Consider the following 13,179-nt stretch of genomic DNA (forward strand, 5'->3'; position numbering starts at 1 on the left):
ATAAAAAGTGTAAAAAAGTAAGGAAATATATTTTTTTATTCTTCCGGTGTCGTTAGCGATTACTATGCAGAAGTTTTTCTATCCTCTTCTGCTCTGAACAACTCCCCCACTCTTCTTATTCAGATCTGATCTATTATGTTCCTCAGTGAGGAGTCAGGACCTTTGTTGAGCTGACCTTTATTACTATTATATTTTTATACGAAAATAAACTTTGCGGTAGTAGACAAATCCAGACATGCTTTACTTTCGTACTTCATTGCTACATTTCCAAAATATTTCACTTACAACGCTTTATTTTTTATAATCGTATAAATTTCGCCGCGTTGAAATTTTGTTTATTTGAACATTAACATTGCACGCGTACCTACTCCTAGATCGAACCTGAATATCCCGTTCACACACGGCACCTTTTAATACGGGCAGCTGAGAATTGGAATCAGTAATTATGTTCATATTATTTTTTGACATGTCATCAAATATGAAGAAGAATATGGAAGTCTGGGCATTTACGGGGCTGACGACCGTCATAGGCTGGTTTAAGTGATCAACTTACACACGTGTAAAATTCACCAATTCTACCTATTATTGACAACCACACTACAAAATTCTTGGAAGTTCTATATATATGAACCAATATTGAAACATAATTCTTGAATCACTAGAACATCCATATTCTTTTTTCAAAAAAAAAAGAAAATAACTCCTGTAATTGGAGACAATCCAGATTTTGAGAACAAGTATCTGGACACAATCAAAATGTTGTCAATAATTATTAACTTATTTTCCTTTATTTTAAATCAATGTAAGTTAATACGAGTATGCCATAAATACAACGAGAAAAAAACAAAAAATTAAAAATGACAAGATAGAACACAATTAGAGGTACCTACGTAGGTAATACTTTTTAAAATTTATAAAACAAAAAGTACGAGGCACATTTCGCCTTCTTCACGTATCGTGTCAGGTCTTCCTTGTGAGTTGCGCGAATGTGTCCCTATTTTGGGCAGTCCAAAACTGCTCGCCGACTTCTTAATCCTGTTTACTCGTGTATATTATGAATCAGGAAAGCTTTCTTCCGACATCTCTTTGACCCTCGATCTTACCTTTAATGATCAGTTGCAGGTTGCAGTAACTTGTACTTTTGTCTTCTGAACACATGTCCCAGATATTCAATATTAGTTCCCTATTCGCTCGGCTCTTTGGAGAACTCTTGCAGTGCTGACCATGTCCGTCCAAGGTATCCGAAACACATCTCAATTACATCCAGCCAGTTCCCGCCACTTATTTTGAGGGTCCAAGTTTCAGCTCTATATAATAACACTGACCATATGTAGCATTTGGCTTACCGTTGCCTAAGCTTCAGGTTGAGATCGTCGTCGCATAATGTTTGCCCCATTTTGTTGAAAACGGCTCGTGCTTCTTCAATTCTACACTTAAATTCGATTTCTGGGTCAAGGTCTTCCAACAGGAAGTTTTTCATGAGAGTTGAATAAAAACCCGTTTTTGTGCAACTCGCTTTAAAATAGCTGCCATCCCAAACATCTGGGTTGACAAGGAAATGGGGAGAGAGATTCATGAAAATCACGTTCGTGAAATATTTTAATTTATACACTTCTAGTAGAAAATCTGTTCTTAATATGTTCGCAGAATCCTCGAGAAAGATAAAATAAAACAACAACAAAAATGAGTTACTAATAAAAAGTAAATTAATATCCCTTGGAAGGGTAAAGTAGACTCTTAAAAAAAACTCGTACGAATAAGCTGTTTCCGTGTTACCCATACTAGTACGAGTAAGGGCATCCAGCCCTGAGTGGTATTACTACTATCCTATCTACCTTCCTACAACCCTCTTCTATTTCCTATCCCATGAAGCGGCAATGCCCTTCTAATTCCAGGAATCTGGTCCATTTATAAAAACAGACATATTCGGTGCGAGATTGATAAAAAGACATTACAAAATTTTGAGTGTGTCCAAATACTTGTTCACGAATCTGGATTATCTCCAAATAAGAGTTATTTTTTTTACATTATTTTTGACATCTCAACTACGATACTTGTAAATATTACCCGGAGAATTTTGCATTTTTTGAAAAATCGACTTACATGGATCTGGCGGATTTTGAAAGTAGGCGACACAATTGGTCAGATTTCTACTGCTAAGTATGAACATTATGTTTCATACCTACTGGTGACACAGTCTAGCGTATAATAGATAGCTTTCGCAAGAAAATGGAAAACATTATTTATTGATTTGGCATTAACTTAAAAACAATTTGAGTGTGTCCAAATACTTGTACACAAATCTGTTTTATCTCCAATTAGGAGTTATTTTTAACATAATTTTGTAAAAATAATCTGAAAAAACTCCTAATTGGAGATAACCCAGATTTGTGAACAAGTATTTGGACACACTTAAAATGTTGTAAATTTCATTATCTTATTAAATTGTACAAAAAATTGAGAATTGTGGTTGGTTAAATATGCCCCCCCCCTCAATGCGTAGGGCGGAGCCTAATTCTCCCCCTTCGGTTGTGGGTCACAAAAAGATAAGTCAGTTTCATCCCTTTCATTCGTTTTACTTCGCACTAACAATAAATGGCAATTGTAAGTCATACAACTCTTACCGCCAAAGCAAAATTTAATGCGGAACTGATTTTCCAAACTAAATTTATTAAAATGTTAACGTTTTCCCTCAGGCATATGATAAAACTTAGAGCGACACTTTTTCCTTCGACTTCCGCATCCGTTTGTTTCCTCATTCATGCGCGTTTAGCCATTATGCGGAAATGCATGCAATACCTGACCACTTTGGCCTTGGTACATTCGCTAATGGCTGTGCTGTTTGGGCAGTGAACCATTTTGGTGAAACCATTTCCTTCACTTGAAGAAAGTACCACCTTTGAAGGTGGAGACTGACCGGAGCATTTTGTCGTAACGTTACACGTTACGATGCGGGCATTTGTGTAGTCAGTACAGCCAGTCTCCACCTTAACGTGTTGTCTTAAAATGTGTAAATTATTTCGCAGTTTGCATAAAATCTAATAGGAAATCTTTCGCTGGACACCTTGTATGTACCTACTATATAAATTATAGGCCATATAGTTTACTAAGATACATACAATAGAACCCTTCTCTTCCGACCCGTTTGAACTGTTCGATCCCGATTTCACCTGCTAAACAAAAATTTTAAAATGGGGACTGACCCGAGCATTTCGTCGTAACGAAACATTCGCTCGAGCATGTTACGTTAAGTGGGGACCGACCAGAGCATTTCGTCGTAACGTAACATTCGCTCGAGCATGTTACGTTAAGATGGGGACTGACCGGAGCATTTCTCGTCATTTTATTTTATTTTATGGTAGTGGTCAGGGTGAAAGGGGTCCCATGAAAGAGAATGTTTTTTATATTTTTCAATAAATTATTATGTTTTTTTCTTACCCCACGGGGCTGAAAAAAAAGCGGGGCTCCGCTCCAAAGTAGCAACAAGTCGCAATAAAATAAGCAGGATTCAACTTGGAATGATATCCCGACACAAATGATCGCGCTGAGCTTGGAAAGCTGTACTGACCTAAAATTGTGGCGTAACATACTGTACTGACTATACGAATGCTCGCATCGTGTTACATTACGACGAAATGTCTCCGGCCAGCCTCCATCTTAACATTATACTATAAAGATATTAGGATAGTCAGAAAAAATCTTTCCCTCCTTTTCGAATTCATTCCGCGACTGAATTTCTGAAATTGGATTGATTAATGCATATTTAAAAAAAAACAGAGTCTAAATAACAATTTTCAGATCTGTAACGTATTCAGTTATTGAGTTTCCCCTCAGGGATAGGCAGAGATAATAAAACGCCACTCTGTTTTTACAAATATTCTTTGCCTTCTTATCTCTTCACGCATATCAGCATAAAAACATGCAAGCACCTATGTGTATTAAAAAAGTGTTTTCGTGCGAAATCTTAAATCCTACAACGGGTAAAGCAACACACTCATACTATATGTTACTCAAGGCCGATAGCGTGCTTCTTGGCAGATATTGACGCTGAGCATTTTCTATGTTTTGGAATGCATTGTTGTTTCATAGGTTATTACTTTTTTGATTACTTCACAAGCATTGTAAAATGAATCATAATAGAATTGTGGGTTCATTTCTTTTGACCAAATTAAGTCACAGCAACGCGTAGCCAGGTACAGCTAGTGTTCAATAAAATAAATCAATTCTAAAAAAGCACTTCGCCAATCTTACTTGTAGAACGTTAAGGGTTGAAAAATTAACAGCAACTTCGCCAATCTTATTTGTAAAACGTTTTAGGTTTGAAAAATCAACAGCAACTTCGCCAATCTTACTTGTAGAATGTTTTAGGTTTGAAAAATTGACAGCAACTTCGCCAATCTCACTTGTAGTACGTTTTGGGTTTGAAAAATTAACAGTATAGTACAGTTCTGTGTATTTAGCATGGTCAAAAACAATTATTGTGTATTAAAAATAACGAACGTAACGCTCTCACAATGTGTACGGATAAGTTTGTCGTGAACTCTAGGTAGGTACTTATCAGGAGAATTTCAGGCAGGGGTAACTAACACTTTTTTTAAAAAGTATATTAAACTGATGTCAACCATCTCAAAAATGTACCAGTGACATTATATTAGTATAATGATTTTCGGATGAAAATCGCCCTACATATAAGTGTGTGCGGGAGGAGAATAGTTTGTATTGACCATGATCGATCTATTTAAATCTATTTAAAAAAATATCAATTGGCTATTCATAAAAGTTTAACAGGAAGTATCTGGCAATTGATATATTTAATAAATACTTTATTATTCAACAAGTTTATTTATTGTGGTTCCTCGAGCGCCCGACGCGGCTGCTGAGAGAGCCACGCTCCATCATTTATTTCATTTTCTCCGAACATTTACATCTCAAGTCTATAATTTTTTGCTCATCTATAAATATTGTGATTGGTGTTAACTTGAAATGGTTAAAAGTTATACTTTTATAAAGGTTAGCTGTTAACTGATGAAAGTGCATCAATAATATCATTGCGTAGTTCAATATAGCAATGCTGCTCTAAACGGTGTAGTGTATTTCTAAGAATCTGTGCCGAATGAACACATGTGGCAAGTTGGCGTTAAAAAGTGCTTTGTGTTCGTCCCTTAAGGGTACTTTACGACCATAGTGTATTCATCCGAAACCCCTAACTTCTCGGGGATAAATGACTGCAATAAAAATGTGCAAAGACAATACCAACCTGAGAACATGTGCTTAAACGGTTAAATTTTATGAAATCGAACTACAAACTTAAATACCTCAATTGCGCCAGCTCCCATTTGTATGAAAGCGAAAGCGGAAAACCTCAGAGACAAAACCATCCTGTCGGATCACAGAAGGGCGGCAAAAGAGGATAAAAGTGAAGTCCCGTTTGAACTGTGCTAGTCTGGAAGTTGGAAGTTGGCCATCCACAATGACGAAGAGATCAACAAGCTGCCCTCCAGCGTGACGACCATCGCTCAGGAATGCGTCCTGCTCAACACCTTGGCCATTCTCCAGCCCATGGGATCAAGAGGAAGGCGTTTTAATTTGTCGGCTCATCTTTTCCCCGCTCCAGACTCGACAGCCCGAGATCGATTGACGACGTTTTAATCCATTTTTTTATAACATTATCATCATCATCTTGTTATTATTATAATTATCCATGTCTTTACAAGCGCCCTTGAGGTAGTATTTTACGAAAATGGCGCTATACAAATTATCAAAATTATTATTTTTATTATTAAGTTTCATTCCTAACACGTGTACGGTGATGCACGTTCAATTTATTTTATTTTATTTGAATTGTCTAATTTTAACATTATTGATATTTCATTTCATCCTTTTGAGTAATATAAGCTCAAAGATTTTTTATTCTTTTTTATTGTGCATAATATATCGGTAGTGTAATGGCAAAGGGGTATATCTGTCAAATTTTTAATTTTCTAAGTTTGTTCCACAAAATGTCTAAAATAGTGAATGACATAATCTAGCAAAAGGATATAGCTGTGGTTGCAATACTTATTTAGTTTTATCGAGATATTTACATAAAAAAATACATAGAATAAATGAGTTATCTAATTTCAAAAGTTTGTTTCTGCTCTCCTGTAAAATTTGGTCTGAAACAGATATACCCCTTTGCCTTTACAGTACCGATGTACGCTATATTAACTTATGAAGCCTGTACACTCCTCAAGGTTTGGAATATATAAATAATTTTCCTACCAGGTAGGTACTTGTGTAAACAAATTTATATCTCAGTTCAGCGTATCGGCAACATTGTTCCATTCCCGATAATGGACGATTTAAATTCTGACGTCTGTCAGCTGTCACGCGCGCCGCCCGGCTCTCGATTGTTATCTGCCAATCCTCGTTTCTGAGTTTGAACCGGCAATTTTTAAATCTCGAAAGTCGTTAAATATTCGCATCTATTATAAACTCAATATGCCCGACAACAATGTACATGGTCATGTAAATTATTCTCGAGAAACTTGAGGAAAAAGAATTAGATACTAACATAACATAAAAGTATACACTAAAAATAAAATAAAAACAACTACGAACATTGTTTCAAAGACATTATTTTGTAACAGGCAAATGAAATTAATGACATTTACGTTTACAGTAGGTTTCTTACAATGAATACTTAAACATGCAACAGCAAAGATGATTTTGATATTAAGCAGTAGGATGTTATTTAATGATCTTGATGTAGAGAACAGACTGCCTCCAGACTCTACTCTCAGCTGCCGGCTCCATCGTATGCTCCTAAGTCCGCTCCGTGTCCCATACTCAGATGAAAACTCTCGTTGAATTGTCAGCAGGAAGCGTCCTGAGCGATGGTAACCTAATGCCTTATAAAAAAGGGCAAGCTTGACGGGGGCTCTCTCGGGAGGCTAGCAGAGTACATAACCTAACAACCTGAATCGCCTTTTCTTAGCGATAATAGTTGTTACTGGGATTGAAAGCTGTCCCACCGCATGCCCAGATCTGATACAGAAGCATCTAGGCTTCCTGACAGATCTGCTCTTGTTAAGCAATTTTTTTTTTAACTAAGTTTCGAAATTTATTGAAAATGTGAAACAACATAAAATTGTATCCCGATTTTACTGTGAATTTACATTTAAAAGCTTTCAATATACCTGTCACTGCCAATCTAAATAATACAAGGTTGTAAGTCCATCACCAAATTTTATAGAAGTTCCCCAGTGTAGGCAGTGAAAGGGATTAGTGTTTAGTTCAATTAGGCAGCTAGATCCGATTACGACTCGACGTTGGCCGGTACACAGATGCCCACAACCCCGACCAGCACAGCAGACAGACACGGAACAGTGCAAAAAAATTTACAGAAAATGGTCAGTCATCGCATTTCCACTCAACCACTATTCATCGACACTATTTCGGATCCCTTTCACAAGTAACTACACATATATATACATATATACACGCATACACATATATATTTTTTCTTGATACATGCCTATCACAGTCCTAACAAACAATGGACATAATTTTTTTTTTATAAAGAACAACCCTATCTCACAACCTGGCACAAAGTCCTAACCATGACACTGAAAGACAACAACAACACAACGCAGTACCTTACACAAAGACAACACCCTTACGATGCAGCACTTTTGATCCAACATCATCATTTAGAAGTGACAAATACAACGTCCGCTCTATCAATTCTTCCGCCGAGAGTCGAGGAACGATGCGCCGCCAGACGCGGAGCGGTGCCGGGATGCTTATGGATCCTGAACACAGTCCCAGTTCTTTTTGAAGGCTGCTATTTTCAAATATTTACATTCCCAAGTACTTGAAACTCTCAGCCGTCTTGATCTTACGATGAGCTGGTTATTCAACGCCAAGAGTCTATGTATCTGGGTGCAAGTTTTAAACACATTTCTTTATAGTCCCATGTGTATGGAGTACCTATTAAGGCTCTCGACATTTCTGGAATGGGGGAAATGGTTATTCTTCAAACAGATATAAGAGAAAGGAATGGCATAATGCTGCCTTGCCTTACTCCTGTTGAGACCCCATTACGGCTTTCATATGGCATTCATTATTAATTAGGGTGAAGGGCTCTTATAAGCTTTATTATCTAAGTATCCTTCCTCAATAGTTTCCAGCATTTATAATAGTGTAGGCTGATGCAGAAGGGTTAAGTTTCAGGCTCTCTAGTAGAATGTGATGTATATCGCTCACTCCTTTCAAGAACGTCATAAATAAAAAAACTTGAATTTTCAAGAGAACGTTTTTTAAGTTTAAAAATATAACCCAAGGTATTAAAAATAAATATCAAGCCACTTATTAATCTTTTTACTGTGCAACAGATCTTTTTAGGTTAAACCTGAAGGTTTTTTTCCATTTGAAAAATATTTAGTTTATTTAAAAAATAATTAAACAATACCTTTTCTTCAAAATGCAAAAACAACATTTTGTGCCCAGTAGCGGGTAAATATTAAGTTAAAAATATGCCGCTTTTGCTGGGATATAGTACATTTTCTGGGCATTCCGAAAACACGCACAACTGAAAATTTACAATTTCTGATTTATGACGTTCTTGAAAGGAGTGAGCGATATATGGATGTGATCCACACACAACCTAAATATTTTTACCTAGTTTTGGCATGAATCAAGTTATTATAATATGTAACTGAGTAACTTCCCTGGCTCGCTGAGTAGCAAAATGCTGAGGTAGTTGGCACAATTAAATAGATCTTATGTATACATGTCTTATAAATGTTATGGTTTTGAGTGAGTGAGAAAAGAACAGTAAAACAAATATACGAGGCGAATGAAGTTAGAAATAGATGAAAGAATTATTGGCATGATCAAGTATTTCAAATACTTGAAAGTGGTCAGGTCAGGAGGCGAATAATGTATGTGTGAGGTATGTGTGAGGAGATACATTAATGCGGAAGAGGTGAGGCGTTCTTTTTTCTCTGTCAATCCCTAAGGTGAAGCGGCCTGGCGGTTAGTTAGTTATAATTTTGAGTATGGTGGTAGTCCCGTGGTTAAAGTAGCAGACTCCGAATCAAAGTTGATCAAATTGGTTTGAGTACCAATTTGATTTGTATTTTTAATAACGGGCCGCTTAGACCTTCAAATATGGTGGGAATAGAAATATTTGTAACACTCTCCTTATCATTCATTGTTCACTTTGTGTAATATGACTTTAAATAAGAACCACAAAGTGAAAAATGAATGATAAGGAGATTGTTATATGACCATACCGCAAAGTAAACAATGCTTTTAATATACAAAATATAGAAATATTTGTGTTTATAATAAGAACACAATTTCTTTCCTATAAGAAATAAATATTCATTATGTTTTGTGATTATTATATTTAAATTATCAGGCAAAATTGATCTTTTTCAGTCCTCTTCATAATTCACAACAATAATATAATATCATGATTTTGTACATATAGACTGAAATTAAAATTAGAATAAGCTTGGACCTTATGGTGGAGACTGACTAGAGCATCGAGTACTGACTGCCTGAATGCTCGCATCGTAACGTAACACGTTACGATGCGAGCATTTAGGCAGTCAGTACACCGAGCCGAGCGGAGCGCTCGGCTTCGGATGCTCGCCGTGAGCGATGTTACAACGAAATGCTCCGGTCAGTCTTCACCTTTACACATATTATGGAAATAGTTTGCTTCTTCTTAGCCCCCTTTAGGTATTATTACTATTATCTTACCATCAAAATAAAGCTTCATCAATAGAATGCTTACCCTAAGTAAATGTACAGTTGACTCTCCGTGGAATTACTTCAGATTCTGCCAATAACAATGAGCAACGAACTGCTATAAATATGGCTTACTTATATACTATCAAATATAAGTAGCTAGCTTTATATAAAGTAATAAGCTATCTCAAAAGAAGTAATAATACCTAGTGAGACATGTGACAGCCATACATGTAGTTTATTAATCATCTATTTACGATGTTTGTTCTTTCTACTGATTCTTTATGTGCGATTTAAAAAACAAAGGAAAGTAATCAGTCTAGTACTTTAGATACTTGAAACTTAGAATATAATATCCTTCATTGGATGAAATTAATGTATTATTTTTTGACATCTCATCGAAGATGAAGAAGAATATGGAAGTCTGGGCATTTACGGGGCTTACGACCGTCATAGGCTGTTTTAAGTGATCACTTTACACACGTGTAACATTCACCAATTCTACCCATTATTGACAACCACACTGCTCAAATTCTTAATTAATGTAAATACTAAAACGTGTTGTTTGTGGTTTACTGACTTAAAGTATGTCTGTAGTATTAGGCTGGAAAGTAGAGGCGGTTAAGATCTGGTCATACAAAAGATTTCCGTAAGAAGATCTTTGTCACCGAAGTGATCTAGTCGTGGAGACCATATGGATGGATCTTTTAGGTTATTCTGTCATTCTTTAGGTATCAGATCATCAACTAGAAAGAAAGAGTAACAGAAAATCATACGACCACTGAACGCGTGATCAAATCATTGAATGATTTGCTCATTTTATCAGATCGACCATTAAAATAATAAGAAATTCTCAAATGGTTGAAAGAAAAAAATTTGGCCATAGCAAAATTATGAAACATTTTTTGCATCATATAATGCATTGCTGTGCTTCGGTTCCAATCATAGAGAATATGAATATGCCGTGGCGTGCGCAGAGTTTTTAATTAGGTTAGGCAGTAGAATTGGGTAATAAGATTAGGTAAGCAATATTTAATAAGGCATAGTAGGCATTGGTCCTGTTTCTATGTGAAATGCGAGTAATCCAGGATAGGCACTGCTTTTCTGCCTTTATAGCATGCACGCCTCTGTGAATATGGATATATGAATTTCATATATCGTAGTCATACAGGAGAAAGTGCATTTTTTACAAAAACGTGATCATTGACTATTTGATTTCTTACTAGCTTAATATTGCCTTGAAAACAATTACAAAGAATTTTAGACTTGGAAGTATAATATATTGACTAGTTAAAAATTACTAACTGCATTGATGTTTATTTTCTTGCCAAGCAAAAGTGACTGATATGGCCCTCCTGAACATTTTACGTTTTGTTAGTTGGTCACTTTCTCCTGTACGACTATGATATGCTCGTATATTATTTGAATTATTAAATTTTTAGTTTGCTATCAATGCATAACATCTACAGGATAAGTGCCATTAGGAAAGACTGGAGAAAGAGAGCGGATTAAATAAAACAAAAATATACCAATAACGACTTATATTTTTAACTCCATAAAATTTGGTTTTATTTTGCTGTATATGGTAAACATAATATGTGTATATTATATTTTTCTAGATAATTTATTGTTCCTACACATAATTTTAATTTCATAGTACAAATTTTTATGACATTTGGAATTTTTTCAGTATTACAATGTGTTAATATGAATACTCGAGGAAAATTTTTGTGAATTTAATTAACATTAAAAATGAATTCATTTTTAAATGTTGACTCGAGGAAAAGGTTAGTTGAACAGGAATATGGGTAATTCACATCAAGTTAGGGAAATCATTGGTAAACATACATGTATTACATGGAAAGTAATTAAGTATTAGAGACTAAACATAAATTTCACACCCTCACACAAAAGATAGACTTTATATTAAAATTACAAGACTTAAAAATTAATGAATAGCATTACCCTCAAGAAAGATATGTCATCTTTAATACCATTGTATTTCCATGGATATCATTATATCAATCCTGATATTACAAATATTTTGTTAAAAAATCAGATTTAAAATACACACCCTAATAATTTTATAAACTATGGACAATTCAGAAAATAATGGACAAGAGGCATGTGATTGCCTCTGTGTAATTATTGTTTTCATAAATCACATGCTACCAAGTACAGTAATCTCCAAGTTATGCTACATTCTTTAATGCGAACTTGCAGTCCAGAACGTAATCAAGTCACTCGGGCCATTGAAGAGGTTATCAGGTTGTGCAAAAAAATTGATTTGGAGGTCACCAAACTGCCGGTGAAACTTGGAATGTCAAAGTCATGGAAATGTAAGATAATGAACTTCAACGCTCTGAGCCAGCAACAGTAGAGAAACTTAAGACAAACAAACTATTAATCTTGCATTAACGGAGGGATTTTATTATATAATGGTCTGAATTTTGGAAGACATGTATAAACCGCAAAGCAAAGAATAAAAACATCATAATTTGTTGAAAAGAAATCTTGAAACAAGAGAGAAAATATTTTTTTATCTAAGCGGAAGAGCTTGATGGGTTTCAAAACCCGTTTACTCTAAAAAAAAAAACATTACGTTGTTCTACATAATTATTGTTTTTACTTTGTTTGTTCAGTTCTGTTTACAGTTAGTTACAATGTCAGATTTACTAAATGTACCTCCATAGTAAAACCAATTATAAGTATAGGTTTGTATGCATATTTATACTCTGACTTATGCCATTTCTACTTCTGCCGTTCTTGCTGGTTCTAATAATAGCATAACCTCGAGGAACTACTGTACGTAGATTGGAAAACTAAGCACTTTTATTTTTCATTGTATATATTAAGTATTTATAAAAACGTAGATATACTTGAATATATATAAAATAGACATAATTTAGTAATTTGAATTATAAATGTAACATTTTCAATAAAAAATAATTGAGATCTCAAAATTTTTAATTTGAAAATAATTGATCATCGTATTAATTTACAAGGTAAATAATTTTGTTATACTCAACGAGATTACTTAATTTTTATTTTTAAATTTAATAAATCTTATTTCATTTTCATGTTGAAGTTCTTAAAACTTTCATTCAGTTATGTGACATAAAAAATACTATTTTCGGTTAATACTATGATCATGTTGAAAAAAAAGTTCCATTCTGAGCTTGACCGCAGTAACACCAAATATTAAGTAATCAGGAGAGTGATGCAAAAAAATTATACAGATAGGGTTTAACGATAATATTGATATTAATTTTTAGTTTTTTGTATTCTACCATAATGACAGAAAATCCCAAACCGTATAATATGATCTCAATGTTTTTTCTTTGCCTTCATATCCTTAGTACTATTCAATATTTGCTGTTACTAAAGTTTTGGCTAGAGGTGGCAATAATGGTGATTCTGAATAGTGTTATTGAAAAA

This window comes from Brachycentrus maculatus, unplaced genomic scaffold, assembly GCF_059751285.1.
Source record: "Brachycentrus maculatus isolate JH-2025_06_01 unplaced genomic scaffold, ASM5975128v1 h1tg000261l, whole genome shotgun sequence".
Classification (NCBI taxonomy): Eukaryota; Metazoa; Arthropoda; class Insecta; order Trichoptera; family Brachycentridae; genus Brachycentrus; species Brachycentrus maculatus.